This window comes from Vulpes lagopus, chromosome 3 (assembly GCF_018345385.1).
Source record: "Vulpes lagopus strain Blue_001 chromosome 3, ASM1834538v1, whole genome shotgun sequence".
Taxonomy (NCBI): domain Eukaryota; kingdom Metazoa; phylum Chordata; class Mammalia; order Carnivora; family Canidae; genus Vulpes; species Vulpes lagopus.
In genome coordinates this window covers 28,014,082-28,034,718 of record NC_054826.1, presented here as the reverse complement: position 1 = coordinate 28,034,718, position 20,637 = coordinate 28,014,082, and the positions used below count along the sequence as shown (strand labels likewise).

The window sequence follows — 20,637 nt, the reverse complement described above, 5'->3', positions numbered from 1 at the left end:
ACTCAGGCTCCCAACGACTGGGAATTTCTTCATCAAGAGCTGAATCAATTTAGAGAATAAGCTTCCCGGGTTGAAAAATGATACCAAGGGAGCATCTTTCGGGGATTCTTTCTTCCAAATCCATCCCTCCTCATTTGGTTACTGCACACACCCATGCTGCAAATTTATGTATCAGAAACATTCTCATTTGGAGGGATATTGTTGTTCTTAAAGGATCAGTAGAAGAAGATGGTGACCACAGGCTAATTTGGGTAAGAATGAGCCTCACTTTCATGTAACTTCAAAGTCACATGACATAAATTCAAATGCCTTTTTGCCATGAAAACATTTATTTGGAGAAAAAGACCTGGGTCATCGAAATTATCTCCACTCTGTAAATGTCATATATATATGTAAATATGTATATATATATATATAAATTCTGTGGAAATAAAAAATTCAAACATGGACTAATTATGAATGAGCAGCTGACAAGACTGTTACATAAAGAATCTACTGAGCTACTGAAACAGATACTTTTAAGATTTTTGTCTAATCTGATAGGCAGTGTACATTTTTGTTAATTATGGTGTAATGCTATTTAGCCACCACCTAAATTTTGTTTACATTTTCAAAAAAGTAGAATCAGAGTGGGACCACTCAATACAGTTTATAATGCACTGAGTGGCCTGTGTAATCAATATGCAATGTACATGTGTGCCTGGTATATAGAACATGGAATTTAATTATATAATTTCAAAGGATTGCAAATTTTTTTTTATTTTTTTTTTGTATTGCAAATTTTAATGATGGTTGTATCTTTGGTTTTATGAAATTATTAGCTATACCTTTGATTTATTTGAAGCTAAAGCTTTGAAGGTACTGAGATCCCTCATTCTAATTTGCCTCTGTGGAAAGCACTCTTGGCTTTATGATGATCTGCTTTTTGATGCAGTTCCCAGAAATGCATTCTGGGAAAAACAGGAACCTACATAGACTTGTTTTTGTAATATAAAAATTCTAATTATTGATAAATATTGATAAATCACACATGTTTATATTTATGCATTCTGTACATGTTTATATAAATTATATATCAAGGAAATCTTAAGTCTCAAAAGGAATAACTGAATTTTGAATCCACAATAAAATGCCAAAGTCAATCCCATGCCTCAGTTTTGTGGAGCTTCTTTGTAACTTTGGTAGCCCAGCCCATCTCTTAGAAGCTTTGGTGTTTGAAGCTGGAGAATTTTCTGTTTCCAAGCATCAGATTCCCCTAAAGGTAAAGCCAGAAGCCCAAGACTCTTAGATAATGTGCTTCTACCTGTCTGCCTATCTGCCACCTTTGTTAGGGCCTCATGCACTAGGACAGATCCCTCTGCCTCGGTCAACCCTAGAGCAGAGGACGGGGAAGGATCCAGCCCAGCCACTCTCAGGGCACACACTGCAGGAGCCATTCAAGGCAACGTGACAGCTGTATAGCTAGAGATCTTGGATTGAGATTATTAAGCATGGGCTTCCTGGCTGAAATGTTTTTTGGTGTCATGAATCATCCAAGAGTCTGGAGTCCAGCTCCTTTACCCTGGAGCCCCTGGGATGTTAGGCCTAGAATAGGTGTTTATGAAATACAGGCTCAATCTCTTCTGATATGGGGCAATGGAAAAATGCCATCAGTATTCAGGACAGGTACTCATCACAACTGTTCTGTTGAATCCTTGGAGCCTCCATCATCTCACATATAAAATACAGGAGGTGGACAAGAATTAGGTTTTCAAATCAAAATCCTTTCTTCGTACACAAATTTACTGGGAGCCCCATTGCACATAGGTCAACGTAAGCTAGGGAACAGATAGATTTGGATCCCCCATCTCTGCTCATTACTATTATAATATAATCATTATTACATAATGATTATAGCATATAAAAGTATAATGTAGGGATCCCTGGGTGGCGCAGCGGTTTGGCGCCTGCCTTTGGCCCGGGGCGCGATCCTGGAGACCCGGGATCGAATCCCACATCGGGCTCCCGGTGCATGGAGCCTGCTTCTCCCTCTGCCTGTGTCTCTGCCTCTCTCTCTCTCTCTGTGTGACTATCATGAATAAAATAAAATAAAATCTTTAAAAAAAAATAAAAGTATAATGTAATATATTATGCATTCTAATATAATAATTATATCCCTAGAAGGAGCCTTCTTTGTGACCTAAAACCCCTCAGCAGCTGGGGTGGGCTTTTTCTTTTTTTTTTTTTTTTCTTTTTTAAAGATTTTATTTGTTTATTTGAGAGAAAGCTCACATGTGAGCACAAGGTTGGGGAGGGGTAGCGGGAAAGGGAGAAGCAGATGCCCTGCAGAGCAGAGAGCTGGGTACAGGGCTCCATCCCAGGACCCTAAGATCACAACCTGAACTGAAGTCAGATGCTTAACCAACTGAGCCACCCAGGTGCCCCTGGGCCAGGCTTCTTCTTCTAAAATCTAAGACATTGCTTGGTTTTACCCCGTCCTTACTTTTTATAAAGCATTCATAAGACTCTTGTGAATTGTTTCTCCGGATGATTTGCCTCAGAATCATGCCTGTCTACTTCTTTTTTTTTCTTTTTTTTTAATTTTCTTTATTTATTCATGAGAGATACAAAGAGGCAGAGACACAGGCAGAGGGAGGCTCCCTGCAGGGAACTCGATGTGGGACTCGATCCCAGGACCCTGGGATCATGCCCTGAGCTGAAGGCAGATGCTCAACTACTGAGCCACCCAGGTGCCCCAAGTCCACTTATTTTCAAAACCTGTTCCCCTGTACAGAAAATGCCCCATTGCCAGAAACTTCTATCCCAAAAGGAAAATCTGAAACGCCGCCCTCTGTGAAGCATCCACTGTGTTCAGGCAAAGAACGAACCTCAGAAACCCGGCTGACTTAGCCTTGGACCCCTGTCCCCTTCCTTGCTTTCCTTCCAGATTGTCTTTCTTCTCTTTGGAGCCAGCCATTCTTTGGACCCATGCAAGGAAGAGGAACTGACTTATTAAGTTCTCACTGTGTTTGACGTGGTTTCTATGTATCCTGCAGGTTAATTCTGCCAACAGTCTTTAGAGAAACAGAAAATTCTTAAAAACCTACTATGTGCCACGGGTCCGTTGCCAGAAGCCCAATAATAAATGACACTGACAATGTGTCTGCTCTTTCATTGGGATGAGCAAGGGGACCTCAGTACACGAATTAGACAAGTTTAGATATTCACCAGTGCCATAAAGAACTTAAAAAACAGAGATGGGGCAGGGGTGTGTACGTTTTCTAGAGGAGTCAGGGGAAGCCTCACGGAGGTCAGCCCTGGGATGTGGGACGAGAATGCCAGAGAGGAGTCAGTCATGTGTCGATTTGGGGGAATATGATGTCAGGCGAAGGGAAGTGCGCGTGCGAAGCATCAGACAGAAATGAGCTTGATGCGTGTGGCTGGTGCTCAGTGAATGTGGGGAACCTGGTAGGAGGTGGGGGCAGAGGAGAAGGCCAAAGCTGAGAGTAATTCAGCATTTTAGATACCATTTGCCAGTTACTTACTCTGTACCGGCGTGGTGGGAAGCATTTTATAGGAGACCCTGCAGGGTATCATTTTCCCACTGCACAGATGAGGAAACGGAGCTGAGAAGTTGACCCGAAATTTTCCAAAGGACACAGAGATTACCGGGAGATGGAGCTAGGACCCAGACCTTGCCAAGGTAGCTTTGCTCCCCCAAATCACTTGCTGAGGGAGCCTGACTCACCCAAGGCCTGGTCTCTTGAGCAGCAAGAACCATCCTGAAAACAGATGAATCCTCTTGTACATCTTTTCCCTTTGCCTCCCTTCTCTCTCCAAGGAGTGTTTGCTGTCCAAACAAACAAAGGTACATTTATACAGTGGTTCTTGACTGATTTTAAATAAGCTAATTCCAAATACCATCTAATTGGAAGGAAAACCAATTCTTGGCCAGCCAGAAAGTGGTTTCTTAAGAAAACTATTCATTGTATCAGAAATAAGAGGAAATTCGATCTGGTTATATAATCAGATTTTTCTTCTCATGCATTTCCTTATCTCCATCCTTCCTGACATCATCCTTCTACAATATCCTTCTACAACTGATGTTATCTTCATCTGGACTGGGCGTTCGGCTCCGAAACACAATCTGGAGCATGCTGTTTCCCTGATTAGAACCCTGCAAGGATGCTCCCTCGCCTACCAGATTCTGGGCCCTGCATCGTTTTCCTCAACCTGCTGTTTAGTTTTACCTCCAGTTATCCCTCTGTATTCCTGTGAAGCAGGCAGTATGTTCTGGGTTCCCCTTACTTTCGCTTGCATCTCACTTTCAGGCATCGGTCCTGATGCTCTTTCCTCTGGGCACACGTCCCCCAAACTCGTTTACGTGGTCACTCACAGAGGGCACCTTCAACTTGAAGTCTTTTCCAGCCCCCAGAACAGCATGAGGTTTTTGACCTATTCCAACCCCCAGGGCACTTTATTTGTTTCTTCTTCCATGCTTTTGCTGTCTGGTTCATTAATTATGTGCATTCTGAGCTTCGCTACCAGATTTTGAGTTCCTTAAGGACAGTGGCCAATTCTTATGGGTCATTTTGTTGTTGTTGTTCTTGTGCCCAACACAGGTTTTTATGCCCCGGAGCTGCCCAATAAATTCATGAATTTGCTCATTTGGAAGAATTTGGAGCTTTCCATTGTTTGCAGAGGCCGCACTGCGCCATCCAAATCTTGCTGCTGCTATGTCATGTAATGCTCCACCCACTGCAAGAGCTGCAGCCCTCTGATAAGGGGAAAATGTTTGTGACAGTTTTGAATAAAATCAAGATGTTTATCATATTTCTTGCAAGGAGTAAAAGGATTAGGGTTTAAAAATACCATTATTTCCCTCATTTATGGCAGGGTTTTCTTTTTCTTTATTGGTTTATGTCTGTCTATTGAAAAAGAAGTTAAGCTTAAAGTTTTGTATTTATAGAATGCAGTGTGGAATCAGCTGAAGTCGCTTGAGCTGTTTGACGTCCTAGAGAACACTGGGCACCATTTCACCAGTAGTGACATTTGTTGAGACAGCACAGGGTGAATGATGTGTGGACTGGACTGTGGATGTGCAGTGGGCACAGTGAGCTTGCTCAGGCTAGGGTGTGGTATGGCATGCTCAAATGATGGCAGATAATGTGTCCTCTTTCTTCAGTCTCATAACTAACTTGCTATATGGCTGGCTCAGCACGTGTTCCTGCCCGTTTCTGGCTTAAATTTTCCCATCTATAAATTGAGAGGTGTTGCTGTTCTGTCATTAGGTAGACATGGGTTTAGATTCAGGCTCTACCAGGTGCTGACTGTGTATGACTTTGGGAAAGTTCCTGATAATCTGAACCTCTCTTTCTTCTTCTCACAGAGATAATGATGGTACATCCCCCAGAGTGTTGTCATGAGCCTCGGGTGGGTACAAGCTCATAAATAGTAGAGGATATGCATGCAGGAAGTGCTCACTGAGGTGGAGGTGTTACTAGTATTACTCTGGATCCCACGAAATTTGAAATCCCAAAGCCACATGGAGAGTCCTCTGGAAAGGGTGTTGAGAAACCAGGGGCAGGGCAGTGGTGTGAGTGGTGGGCACTGGTTTTATCTATGTTAGTCATGTGACCCGGAAAGGGGCAGGCTGTGACCACTATGCAGGAGAAGATATGGATGATGCAGGAGTTGGTTGCAGAGTTGGAGAACATACAATGTGATGATCAGGGACAGGAAGCTGAGTTGCCTTATTACTGAACACCTGAATGTCTCTTTATCTGCTCCAGTTCATGAGTTTCCTAAGCAAAAGTCACACTTTACCTGAAAAGAGGTAAAGGGACTCAACTTTGTTGAGCCTCTAAGATAGGGCTATATTTCTTTGGCTCTTTACATTTCTTATTTAACCTTCAAAACATATTGGCTGGGTTGAATCTTCCCAACTTGCCAGCTTGTTTAGGCAAATTAATTAACCTCTTGAAGCTTGAGTTTCTTCATGAGTAAAACAGAGGTGTTGATATTGCCTAACTTATGAGGTTGTATAATTTAAATCAAACTGTGCTAGCAATTAGAAAACCCCCAAGCAGATAATTGGTAGTTTTTACAATTATGTTCATGGTTATTTTATATGATGACCCCTATTTTATGGATAAGTAAGATGAGCCTCAAGAACACTGAGTTCCTGAACCGAGGAACATAGAAATAATAATGAGCCGAGCCAGGACACAACCGAGATTTGCCTCTCTTAAGGATTGGTTCTCTGTTTTCCTGCCTGTGTAGAAAGTAAGAGACGGAAGCAAGGCCATCAAATTTGAAGAGACATTCCCTTCAAAATTAGAAGATGTTTTATAACATGTGTGAGTAACCTGTAGCCTGGATGGATAGTTGTCTAAATCAGTCTGGAGTCTTGGATGAAAGGTCAGACATTATCTGTGTTTTTAAAAAACTTGGTTGAGACCAGATAATTTAATTTCAATTGAGTCCTTTTCAGTATTGAATGACATTAGAGGGTTACATCATTTCATTCCAGCCTTGGTCCCTTGAATTAGCATGGTAATTATTAGTATACGGTCTTCTCCACAGGGTCCAAATGGGGGTCCATATGCCAGCACTTAATGATGAAGTTCTTGCCCAGAGTACAGACTGCCCCCCTCTTCACCGCACATTCTTCCTCTAAAGCCTATAGCAATGTCTCTTTATCATCCTCAGGAACTTGCCATGGAGGAGCCTGTGAGTCATCCATTACTAAGGCTCTGTGAAAGAGAAGTTGAGCCCGGGCTTTATCATTTCAAGTGAAAAGCCCCTGGCTGGATGAGCCAAGGCAGCATTTCTGGTGGGACCTCTTGTCCCAGCCAGGCACAGAGTGGGCAGTTGGTCAAGGGGATGTGAGTCAATGGAAGGAACTAGGAAAGAGTAGCCTTATCGGGGTCACCCTTATTACTGCATCTCCTCTTCTCAACACAGAGCCTTCCGGAAACATTGAGCTTATAAAAGTAAAAGGCCAAAGTCATTCCAAAATTCTGTCTCATCTAATAGTAACCCTCTCAGTGGAGAGCAGTCTCTATTTATTTTCTAATTTCCTGGCATTTATTTGCTATTCAAACCTTCCTATTGCGGCTGAGGTTTTCACTTGTGGTGGAAAGGCTGTGTGATGGAAAAAAAACATGGATTCTGATTCCACCTCGAATCGGGCCACCAGCTGAATGGCTTCTGGCAAGCCACTTACCCCTCTGAGCCTCAGATTTCTTTTTTTTTTTTTTTAAATTTTTATTTATTTATGATAGTCACAGAGAGAGAGAGAGAGAGGCAGAGACACAGGCAGAGGGAGAAGCAGGCTCCATGCACCGGGAGCCCGACGTGGGATTCGATCCCAGGTCTCCAGGATCGTGCCCTGGGCCAAAGGCAAGCGCTAAACCGCTGCGCCACCCAGGGATCCCTGAGCCTCAGATTTCTTGTGAAACTAGTGCCCTATCCCATTTCACAGATAGCAAATATTTTTATTCATTTGTCAAGGGTTTTTGTGCTTCCAGAGGAGAGAGAAATCAATTTTGTCCACTGGCCTTTGATGGCTTCCATGTTAATAGGTGGGAAAAGCTATGGCCCCCAAAACTTAGAAAGCCAGGTATCTCAGCATAAAACCACCACCACCAACAAACAGTACAAAGTAAAAACACCCTCTAATTGACAAAGACCTACCAGTGCATATAGACAATGTACTTGAGATAGTTACTCAAGAGATATAAAATGAAATAAATAAATAAATAAATAAATAAATAAATAAATAATAAATAAATAAAATGAAACAACCTTATTAATCATTCTAGGAATGTAAGAAGTAATTACTATAAATTTCGTTACTATCCTGAACTTCTTTCAGATAGACTTTTATAAAACACCTGCTGTTTACTAAAATTCTGCTAGGCACTAGAAATGGGGGAAAAAGCCTCGGGGCTTATTGTGGCAGTCTCTGTGGCCCCATCTTGGGACTGAATAGAAAGTGGAAGAGACAGGGTCTGCTTTATCCTGCTGGCTTTCCTGAGTGCTGCTCCCTGCGGCCAGCCTGGACTGGTGATTAACCTGCCAGCTAGATGTGCAGACCCAGACACCAGCACCAATGGCAAACTGGTGAGTTGCTTAGGGTAGGACCCTAAGTGATTATCTTGAGAGTTTAATGAAGCACCATAGTGACAAGGGCATCTGCAAAACCTAATACTGCTCACTACACACCAGAATGTTTCATCTTTCCCTTCTCATCACATGTAAACCACACTTTAAAAATTGATTGTAGTTCTAACATTAGGGCATAATAAGACTCTTTGAGAGCCCGATAAAAATCTATGGCCTTTCCCCTAAAGATCTGGGTGTATGCACAGATTGTCAGATACAGTTCCAAGAAGCTCATTTGTTCTCTGAGGTCGAAACCCAAGGTCAAAACAAAAATCCCTGCTTAATGTGAGTCTGTAGGTGTGGATACAACAATATTGACTTGTGGCATCACAGAATCTTTTCTCCTGTCCCACCTCCAATTGGTGAGGTATTTATTTCAAAGCCATAAATACAGCATCCAGTGCGACCGTTGTCTGTAGAGTGATTTGGCATAAAGATCATATTTCTTCTCGTAACATCTTTCTTTCCCCCAAATAGCTCTTTGGCAATTATCTCATAAACTGCTACAGGCTCCCCCTTGATCTAGATAAAGGAATGTCGTTGCCTTCATTTACAGACTCCAAGGCAAGGTCCAGAAGAGTCTGAGCAAATGGCTGAGCCCTTGGTGAGTCCCTGAATCCAGTTTGAAGTCAGAATTATTTCACTCAGCGGATATTTGTGTGTCAGGCACTGTACTCCGCTCTGGGCCTGCCAAACCTCAGACTGCTAACCTGTTCCCAAGTCTATTCCAAGAGGAAAAAGCCTGTTCTCTTTGGAAAATGACTGGGATGAGTACAGCATCCCTCACTCAATGAGAATACCTTACATTTCAGTAGCACCCTTGGAAACTTTTGACAGTCTCCAGAAGCAGACAAATTGGATTAGAATCCTAACTTCACTAACTTAAACACTTGAGCTTTAATTTTTTTATTTGTAGAAGCAAATTTATTTCTAATGCAAGCATCAACAAACTACTACGGGCCACATCTAGCCGTCGGCCTATTTCTTGGGACCCTTGAGCTAAGAATGGTTTTTAGATTTGCCAAGGGTATAAAAGCAAGCAAAAGTCAACAACATACAACTAAACAGACAGAAAAGGAACAAAAAAGAAGGAGAAGAAGCATAAGCAACAGAGACTGTATGAGGATGATATGATCTTCCTGCCTGAGGAAGTCAGCCCTGTAATACTGAGAGGACCTGAAATACTTACATCTAGCCCCATACAGGAAGAGTTTACGATTCCTGTTCTAGAATTAGGATGCTTCTTGTTCCTTGTGGCCTCTTACCAGCAGCACGATCTTGAGCGGATTAGCTAACTTCTGTCTCTAGCTTTTCTCACGTGTCAAGAAGGGGTGATAATAGCACTTATTGCCCACGAGGCTAGGGTGACAGACGAAACTGGAGACTGGAGACTGACCTATGGTAACACTGAAGAAAGGTCAGCCATTGCTATTAAAATCATTATTACCATCATCACCAATTCTTCAAAAGGTGTTTGCCAGTATTAAAGGAGACAGCATCTCTTGAGCACCCAGCATGGTGCCCTTCTCACGGAAGGCACTCAATACATGTCCACTCCTCTCGTTCCTATCATCCCCATCACCATTATAATTTTCAAAGCTCTTTTACATGCATCTTCTTACTAGAAGCTCCCAACAACCCAGCGATTGGTGTTACGATCCCCCTCTAATAAATAAGAAACTGAAGCTCAGACAAGTGAAGGGATAGATGCTGAGCCAGAAAGAGGCAGAATAAGGACTAGTGTAGATTTTGCATTCTGGACCAGCCTGTCCTCTCTCCACACCATGTTACCTCTCCCATAAAACATCTGAGGATCTGTTGTTTGTTAGTTTTCTCCAAATGATATACTTTGAGTCCTGGGAGCCTGACAAGACAGGCAAACATTACTGTGTTCTTCCCTGGCAGGGCTCTGCAGACAGGAAGCTGGGATAATTGGATTCCAGCCATTTGATCTTAGGACTGCATATGTAACCAGCCAACTGCTGATGACCAAGCCTAATGGAAAAAGCCCTGACCAAACAAACACAACCCCCGTGCAGGACCTCGTTGTTTATGCTGCCGAGAGTGAAATTCATCAACAGCAGCCAACACCCTCCTAATAGTTCCATTCAGGACAGAGATGGCTTCAGAATGTGCCAGACTTCAGTCTGCCACTAGGGACAAGCCGAGGTACCTGCGGTGGGGAAGCATGGGAAGAGGAGCCAGGACATTTTTGACAACGGAGCTCGTGTGGTCAGATGAATACTGTATTGTCTTTGGTTTTGGCCAAAAGCCAAAACACATTTGAGCAAAGTGCGCACTCAGAATGATGTTTAAAGCGGGTTGTTAAGATCGTAATGGTATAGCATTATAGAGTGAGTTCATGACTATAAAAATAGGTAACATCTAAGGGTTAGCTCATGAGAAGAGTCTCTGTCATTTCCAATCAACGTTAGCTGTAAATCAGCTTTAGCTCAAGTTCCTTTTTTTAAGGTAGCAGATTCAAATAAACTCTGTTGTTGGACAGTGTGGAGAGTTGTACTTCCTGATAACTGCCGCTGCAAAAGTCACAAAAATCACCCTTCGGAAGCTTCAGCATTGCCCCTGATGCATAGGGCAGAATGATTGGAAGAGCACATTGTAGAAAGGGAGTTGTCACTGAGCTAGGGAAAGCTGATGATCTGCCCCCGATTGTGGCAGTCAGCTTTGCTGTAGGAACGGCTGGGCGATGTGCTCCCCTCATGTTGTCCAGAAGACATAGCACTGTCAGTCCCAGGAAGAGGACGAGATGACCTCCCTGCCCTGTGGGTCGCTATGTTGAGCCACATGTAGTCTTCTCCTAGGAGCCTATGGCAAGGATGTTAGGGTATTAACTCAGTATTTGTGAATAAGAACCTTGTAAGTAGCAAATTCTTCTAAAAGTAACAGGAGTGGAGCTAATCAGAGAAGCCAGGGTCCTTAGAATGTCAGAGCAGGTTGCAGGAGCTATCCAGCTGTTTTGAAGCACTCTGAGCCATGATTTCAGGATCCCAGCTTCCGGCCAGGTCTCTTCTCTCTGTCTGCCACCAAGCCTTATCTGCTTGGCTTTGAGTTTCTTAACACCTGCTGCAAGGCAGTTGGCTAACCACCAACCAATCCCTGGCCTGTCACATCACCATCCAAACAACAGCCAAGGCAGCTCTCATTGTGCTGCTTCCTGGGTCTGTCCCAGGCTGCCAGGCTAAGGCTCTGTCTGCACTGAACATGTTTGAACTTAAGAGAGATAAGCCTGACCAATTCGCATGGTCTGGTGTGATCACTTAAAGTCTCCTCCACTGTCTGGGCAGAGGACAGAGATGGGACTAATTTTTCATTCAAATCTTCACACTGCCTCATGGGTTTGTGGTGAGTAAAAAAACAAAATAATGATCAAAAGGCTTTTGTAAGATCATGATCTGCAGTACAAATATAAGGAACAGAAAAACAGATTCAACTGGATGTGGTTTTATGTGATCACTTCAGACAGTGAAAGTGCAAATAGCGAGAGGTCACAGGAAGACTGTACTGTTAATTCAGCAAGGTTGACATGGACAGGGGACGGTCGATTAGGTCTTTAATACAAATGATAATATTTCTGAAAATCTAAATTTTTATTTCATATTAATATTTTAAATTTCATATTAACATTTTTTCAACATGTAAAATAAACTACATCTCCCATTTTTAAATATAGGGCAGCGCAAAAAAAGTGTAAGAATTATATTCTATTCTAAGATTTTTCACAAGAAAAGTGGTTTATTTTTTTGTTTGGTTGTTTGGTTTTTGGCCAGCATCTGCTATGTTCAGACATGTCTATAAACTCACCAACACATTGTACTCTCAAAAGTTCACTTATTGGACTCGCTAAGGGTGATATCCAAGAAAAACAGTATTTTTACTTACATTTAAAAGGAAAAATTATAAATAAGTATGTAAGAGTGGTTAGATTTTTAATTAAATGAGGAGATACACACACACACACACACACACACACTCCCCCAACTAAGTATTAGTTATTTGTTATAGTTTACTGTTATATGATCCTGTGAGAAATCTCCGCCCTACACCAGTACTTGAAAGCATAAAATTGTGGGTGGAAGACCCAGAATGGAGGAATGGTTTCAGCTCCTCTTGCATAAAATGCACCATGGCTTCTAGTATTTGAACGACTGGGTTCTGATAATCAGAATTTCCAAGGAAGCACGTCAGGCCAACAGATACTCGGACGTTTAAGTCTTCAACTGATTATTTATGGCCTAATGAAAGTTTCTGAGTCTCTGCAATTTTCATGCCAGCACTGGATTATTGCAATTGAAGAATTTCACAGAATATTCCAAATGTTCTGATGGTAACCCTTTGAGGGCTTTGTTAGCAAATACAGAGGTGTGTCATTGCTCTAATGAAGGGCTAGTGAGAACCAATTGAAGGAAGAAAAAGTTGGGAGTCCAAGTTACCATTTAATCACGTCATTAACTCACAGTTCGCCTAGGTTAGCACCTGCTGATATTAGATGAGCGCCGTGGCTTGGTCGGTGTGGTGCTGCAGTTACTTCTGTGTTCTAGATGAGGAACTGAGGCATAGGGCGGTGTACGGTTGAAGGGCCACTAGGTAGTGGAGCTAAGATCAGACGTCTGGACTCTCAATCAGCATTGCTGAGCTAATAATGGTCAGTAAAATACCTGACTGTTAGGGCACCTGGGTGGCTTAGTGGTTGAGCATCTGCCTTTGGCTCAGGTCATGATCCCAGAGTCCTGGGATCGAGTCCCGCATCCGGTTCCCCACAGGGAGCCTGTTTCTCCCTCTGTCTATGTCTCTGCCTCTCTCCCTGTGTCTCTCATGAATAAATAAATAAAATCTTTAAAAAAAATACCTGACTGTCCTAGATGAATAGGCTATGGTTCCTCTCCCTGAGAGGCTGGTAATTTATCTGGAAATGCACCATGTAAATGCACATACAGGTTGCACCTAATAAGTTACCTCAAGGGCTGTCACAAGGCAGCTTGTATTGTCAAATAAATTGTAGGAGCAGGAAGTGCTATGTTTACTTACCAGAAGGAAAGGGATTATCATACTGAGATGGTCAGAGATAGCTGTAGGAGGAAGTGACCATATATACCCAGCTGTATTTTCAAAGAGTCTTCGACGTAGATGTATCATAGGAGATGAGCTAAAGAAGAGAGAAGAGAGCTGAAGAGGGTATGTTTTGTGTTTTTAAACTTACGGTAAATTATTTTAATCAGATTGCCCTTAAAAATCCTGACTGCAGCTTCCTGGCTTTCTGCTTGGCCTTGTGTCTCATCTGAAGTGGAACTTGATGTTTGCTAAGGGAAGACATGGGCAGAGCTAAGAGAGCCTTTCGGAACCTAGAGCCCTGAAGGGGGTAGATATTTGGGTGGGATTTCCTAGTACAGGGGTTTGGGATGTCCCAGAGAAACAGAAGTGTCCTGGGATGGCTCTTCCTTCTTGGAATGGGACCCAGAGCTCAATAAAAAAATAAAATAAAATAATAAATTAAAAAAAAAAAGCCTGATTGCTCTCTGGGGCCAGGATCTGATGGGGATGGGGGCACAGAAGTCCAGGATTTTAGAAATGAGGCTGAGAGACTCAGTGAGGCTTGCAACTGAAAGGTATGCTCTTCTGAGTCAGAGGGCCTTGGGATCCAGTCGTGTTTTCCCTCCTGCTGCCCAGATTATCTTGGTCCCGTGGCATCCAAGCGTCAGTTCCTCATCAGAAAAAGGGGCAATGCTCCCTGCCTCATGGGTTGTGGGGGGTTATTATGTGGGATCGCTCCTCATTCACGTAAGGGGCGCAGGATGGGACCTGGCCCGCCAAAGTCCTCAGTAAACTGCAGCCAGTGACCCAGAGGAGGGCGCGGAGGAGGGAGGGTAACTTTCTTGTGCATCACCGCCGGGTGCCCTTGGACGGGTGCCTTAGCTCTCTGTGCCTGTGTCCTTACCGGTAAGTTCAGGTGGTCCCCTGCACCCTCCCGGCTGCTGCAACACCTGACACCCACGTCAGCTGCCGGTCCTGGAAGTGCTTTGTAGACCAACCTGTGACATAACCACCTGGTGCAATAATGATGCTCCCCTCTTTGTCCTCCCCTAACGGCACGTGGAGGCTCCTGGGATACCCCCGTAGGCTGAGATCACCTGTCCACTAACTTCTGTGTTCTCCTTCTTTTTTCTTTCTCAACTTCTGCTTGGCTCTCCCTCATCTGGGGCTGTTCTCTGTTTCAACTCACAGTGGCTGTTCCTCTGTCTCTGGCTTCCTCCTGCTCTTCTGCAATAGACCAGCTCCTGTCTGACTCTGAACGTGCTCTGTAAGTCTGTCACTGGCTGTCAGCGTCTGTCTGGGTCTGTCTGTTCACCTCCGCCCGCAGGATGTCCTCGGTCTCTGCTTGTTCTCGTGGCCTCACTGGACCAGCTTGCTCAAGGGACGCGTCGCCCGACGCCGGGACATTGCAGCTGCCCCCAGACGTGCCCACGTCCAGGTCCTCCTGGGCCTTGATCGCTGTTGATCTGCACACCAGAGACACATACAGTTCAGGAGCATCGTTTCATTTTATGTTCTTTAACTTTTAGATTTGGTTTGGGGCTCCTTCCCTGCTCTGGGAGCACAGCCTTCCCAAGGCCTCTGGGAGCTGAGCGCCCGCCCAGCTGGATTCAGCCCGTGAAATCACGGTCATCAGAGGCTCTGTCATCTGGCTCATCCCGGGCCCCATTCATCCTGTCTCTCCTTGCCTACACGTGGCAAACGCCTTCATCATTTTATTTCTCAAAAATTTACCTATTTATTCGAGAGAGAGGGAGAGGAAGAGGGAGAGAGAGAAAGGATGAGCACAAGGAGGGAGAAGGGCAGAGGGAAGGAGAATCCCAGACTCTGCACTGAGCTGTGAGCCTGACACAGGGCTCGATCCCAAAACCCTGAGATCAAGACTTGCATCGAGGGCACCTGGGTGGCTCATTGGCTGAGCATCTGCCTTTGGCTCAGGTCGTGGTCCCGGGATGCTGCGATCGAGTCCCTCATCGGGCTCCCCACAGGGATCCTGCTTCTCCCTCTACCTGTCTCTCTCTCTCTCTCTCTCTCTCTCTCTCTCAGTAAATAAATAAAATCTTTAAAAAAAAAACCTACACTGAAATCAAGAGTCGGCAGCTTAGCTGATGATGCCACCCAGGTGCCCCAATCTTCATCTTTCTTAAGCAAGTGATTGTGATGAAATCAGGATGAGGGAGTTTTTTTGTCAGTATTTTATTAATGTTATATTTGGAAACACGCATCTGTAGAAGAACAGTCAGAGAGTACAAAATGTTACCATTTACCTTTCACACAGTTATTTCCTTAATGCTAACATTTATTTTACACAACCGTGGATCATTCATCAAAGCTGGAAAATGAGCATTTTCCCAATACTATCAATGAAACTACAGACTTTATTTGGATTCCCCCAGTACCAAGTCAGATTCTGAGCCACTTGGTTCATAGTTGTGATTTTGACTTTCCTGTATCAAGCCATCCTAGTACAGTAGTGGCCTAGAGAGAGGATTGAAACATATTCCTCTGTGCTCAGTGGCCCCTGCTGGTTTTACTGTGTCGGTATCTGTCAGCTTTCTTATGTGTCTTTTCTCTTTGCACACATCCGCTGTTGCTTTGTCCTGCAGCCAGGCTGTCCACCACCAGCATTATGTATCCACCCCCTCCCAAGCCCTGTGTGGAAGTAGAACCAAGCTTTTTAGAGTCATACACAAACTAAGTTTGAATATTCTCTGCGTGAAAAACCAGGGAAGGCTAAGAAAAGTCGACACGTTTGTGAGATCTACTCTGGTGATTCAGAGTCCTTAAAAAGAACAAACAAAAATCCCTCAGTCAGGTGTCTGAATAGTTAAAGTCACTGGATGCCTGAACTCTAGATAAATGAAATGTTGTTAGTAAAAGAGTCACAGAAGCACTCACTAACTCAAACTCTTCTGGTATTAGTTCATTTTCTCTGGATGCTTCCGGTTTTCCTGAATTAATCATTTCAAGACCAAAGGTCGTATGTCTCTCCAATGTATCCTGTTATTTCCTGCTCCCTCCCATACACAGTCTTTCTTTAGCTCCTTGCGATCTGTATTAGTCGGCTTGGACTGCTGTAACAAAATATCACAGATTGGTTGGCTTAAACAACATTTATTCCTCACAGTTTTGGGGGTTGGGAAGTCAGCAGATTCCTTTCCCAGTGAGAATCCTCTTCCTGTTTTGCAGACAGATACTTTCTTACTGAGTCCTCACATGGCAGAGAGAAACAGAGGGAGAAAGAGAGAGAGAGTGCCCTGGTCTCTCTTCCTTTTCTTCTATAAGGGCACTAATCCCATCACAGTGGCCCCACTCTCATGACCTCACCTAATTATCTCCCAAAGGCCCCACCTCCAAATACCATCATAGTGGGGGTTACGGACATATTTGGGGTGGCACACATTTAATCCATGATACCTTCAATCCTCTACCAGCTGGAAAATATCCCTTTCTTCATCTTCAGACTCCCAACTTGTCTGCCAAGGCGTTACCATGGGAACAACCCCAGTGTCCATGATGTGATTTTTGTGCTTAGGTGGCTTTCTCAGTCTCCTTCCTGTGGAGAGATTGAGAACCAGAAATGCCCACAAGCAACACCCTCCCCGCCCCCAGAAGCTATGGCATTGAACATAAAAGAATGGAAAGCACATCACAGATGCAGAGATTGTCTGAGCAGTGCAACACACAGAGCTGCGTAAGGATCAGGGACAGAAGAATTGCCATTGTCATTTGTGATCAATACAAATATCAGGCAATGTCAGGGAGGATTGTCTCCTTCTGTAATCCAATCTATTCCATTCCATTTCTATAGATTCCATGATATTTTGCACTCTCTGAAGTGTTGTGAGCTCTATAGCAAGTATTAAAAAGGAATAAGGTTGGAAAGTACTAATAGCAAAATGGCTCTGGATTCTAACACATGTGGATTTGAATCCTGGCTTTGCCCATTGCTGGCTGAGTGACCTCTGGTAAATCTAAAGCTCTTTGAGTTTCCTCATCTGTGAAATGGAGATATATAAAATGATAGCACTGACATCATAGAGTCTTTGTAAGCACTAAGTGCAATATTTCCAAAGCACTCAGCAAAGGATCCGATATAAGAGGGCTGAAAGATTGTTACCTTTTATCATTAGATACGGACCTTGCCTTTCAAGAGTGTTAGAAGCCGGAAATATTTCCAGTCAGACACCTGACATTAACAGAAATTTTGTATTTCTACAGAGAGTAAATGCTGATAGACAGCGTAGAAGACTTCTGGAAGGCCTCCGGGTGGGCATTGAATTGGTCTTTAACGATGAGTAGGATTTGGGTGTGGCAGTGTGGGAAATGACTGAAGACATGGAAGACATGGAGCACGTACATTACATCATTTAGATCACTTTGGCCTACAAGGACATTCTAGAATGCCTAACTAAAATGAACTTAAACAAGGAGATCATTTATACAAGACAGAAAGTCCAGAGTTGGGTAGTTTCAGGGTTGGTTAATCCAACCTGGATGGACGATCCAGATGTTTTTTATCTTTCCACTCTGGCATTCTTAACCTATTAGTTTTCATCCTGGGGTGACGCCCTCATGGTCACAAAATAGCCGCAACAGCTCCAAACACTGCATCCTCCTCACAAAACCATAGCCATAACCAAATGCAAGAAGATAAGGCAGGCTCTGCTTGCACTCGTCTTTTATTCAGGAGGAAAATATTTTTCAGCAGACTCCCTTAGGCCATCAGGCCCCATTCGCCGGGAGAAGATCACTGGCCAAGCCCTTGGCTGCAATGCATCTAGCATGTTTGCCTCTAAAGAGACATGCTCTGTCAGAAAGAAAGAAGAGAGTATGGGCACAGGCTTTAACGGATGTAATTCATAGTGTCTACCACAGGCTGTAAATCTCTTGCTTCCTGAAGAAAAATAGAAGAGAGCTCTATTGGAAGGATATAGAATATCTCGTGGATCTCCAGAGCAGGAGGTTTACTGGCCTTCACTGGGGCTAAAATAAGGAATGGGGTGTTTTCAGGGATTAGCATTCCTCTTTCCATCTCTCTGAGGCCATAATCTCTGGCCTGCTTTGTACTGTACATCAACTTCATTCTTTTCTCTTTCTCGACCACTTTTCCTGCTTCTAGGAGCCCACAGGCCAAACCTGGCTCCTCCAGGCAGCCCCACGCATTCTCAGTTGGAGCAGTAAGAGCCTGATAGTGTCTTGACGTTTTCAGTCACATCTCCTCCAGAGATGGAGCAGGAGTGTTCTAGCTTTGGCCTCCACTGTGACCAGGGAGAGAGAGCCTGCTGCAGGGGTGGGATCATTCCCCTGATTGTGCGACACCGGGGCTGATGCCACAGCTGCATCCTAGGGTGAAGAAGCACATTTAGGAGACTGTGGGCCCCTGAAGGTATGGGGTGGGGTGGGATGTGTGTGTGAGGGGAACACACTTAAAGGAAGCACTCCCTGTTTTGGAATAGTTAGAAATGCCTGTGTAAAAATGGACACCTGGACCATAAATGTGGATTCTGGTCCTGACTCTACTGATAACCAAGGGGAGGGCCTGAGACCAAGGTCCCTTAGGCTCCTGTAGCATCTGTTTTCAAGTGACACAGATAAGCCAGTCCAGAGAGGAACACTGAGGAGCTGAGGAGAGTAGAAACCCTGATCTGTGAGGACTGTTGAGGAACCGGAGGTGGCCCTATGGGAGAAGAGAAGGCTCAGGGTGGTTGGTGCACCCTCGTTAATGGCATCCACTTAGTTGCCCAGTCTAAACTCGGGCTCACTGGGCCACCCTTCTCAGTGGATCTGCACATGCAATCAAGATGGCATCCTTCCCATCACTCTCTGTGAGGTCCTCTCACTCCCTCCACTGCTACTAGCCTTGCTCATGACCTCATCTTTCCCAGAGGAAGGAGCCTCCATGCTGGTCTCATTCCCCTGATCATCCCTCCCACTCCCCACAGTGCAGACTGTGTTCATCCCAGTCTCCATCACCTAAAGATTCAGCCCAACCTCTTCAGCCCAGCTCTTAAGACCCCCAACAATGCCACCTCACCCTCATTTAAGCATCATCACTTCCCTGCACCCCCACCTCACCATGTAGGGTATATTCTTAGAACATCTTCCCTTCCTCAAACAAAGCATACGACTCTGGGCTCTGTCTGCCTCCGCACCTTTGCCTCCCCCGTGCCATGCCTCAAATGCTCCCATTGCCCTCACGTCTGATGCATCAGCAGATCCTTCAAGATATATCCTGAATCTTGCTTCTTCTCAGCAACCCCACTGGTGTCATCTGATGTCTCTGAGTCACCTCTGGACACCTTGGAAATCATCTGTGGTGTATAAAATAACGGCTGTCCCAAGAGGAGCACATCCTAACCCCCAAGTCCTCAGAATATTACTTTACATGGCAAAGGGGACCTTGTCAATGTGATTGAGCTGTGTGTCTTGAGATGGGGAGATTATCCTGGGTCATCCTTCAGTGGGCTCACTCGCAAGCACCCTGACACAGAGAGGCAGGAGGGTCAGTCAGGGAAGAGGTGTGATGATGCAAGCAGAGCGCAGAGCAACAAGGCATGCAGGCAGCCTGCACAAGAGGCAAGGGGTGGGATTCTCCTCTAGAGCCTCCAGAAAGAATGCAGCTCAACCTCATCCTTGGACTTTACCCCAGTGAGACCCATTTTGGACTTCTGATCACCAGAACTGTAAGGGAATTAGTTTGTGTTCTTTTAAGTCAGGGAGTTTGTGGTAATCTGTACAGAAGGAGGCTATTATGCCTCTTAATTTACTTCAGGATTCCCACTCCAGCCAAATTCCAATCCATTCTATATACCACAGCTAGAATGTTCTTCCAAACACAAAGTCCTCATGCACCTGCTCTACTTACGGCCGTGGCCAGCTTTCCCGTGTTTGGCTGGGCGAGCCATCCGTGGTGTGCTGAGCCTCACTGAGACTTCGTGCTCCTCTTAGACTGTTCTACTCCCGAAGCACCCACCTGCCTCTGTGGCAGTGGTCCTCTTGCAGCCTCCGCCTCCCCTTGCCTGCAAAGCCCCTACCCAGCCCTCCGTTCTCACCTCCAGCGCTTCCTGGACCGCAGGGTCCTGACACACAGGGCAACGTGGTGCTGCGTGCTCTCACGCTAAGGCCAGCTGCCTCCCATCCCAACACCTCTTGTGACTTTGTGTCTGACTGTGGGTCTCCTGCACCACACTGTGGGCTCCGGGGGGACAGAGACTATGCTGTCTGTCCTCATCACCCTCAGGTGTCCAGGGCTTCGCACAGTGCCTGATGGGCACTGGAAAAATATATTTATTTATTTATTTAAATATTTTATTTATTTATTCATGAGAGACTCAGAAAGAGGCAGAGATACAGGCAGAGGGAGAAACAGGCTCCACGCAAGGGAGGCGCTCAACCGCCGAGCCACCTGGGGGGCGTCCCTGCGTTTTTAAAGAACTG

The 20,637-nt window shown here is 44.7% G+C and overlaps 1 protein-coding gene across 2 annotated transcripts in view; it reads left to right on the top strand.

The window, feature by feature from the left end:
- The window catches only part of HTR4 (5-hydroxytryptamine receptor 4), a 174,560-nt gene that overhangs the window by 142,339 nt on the left and 11,584 nt on the right, over positions 1 to 20,637 (top strand). The gene's annotated exons all lie outside the window — the stretch shown is intronic.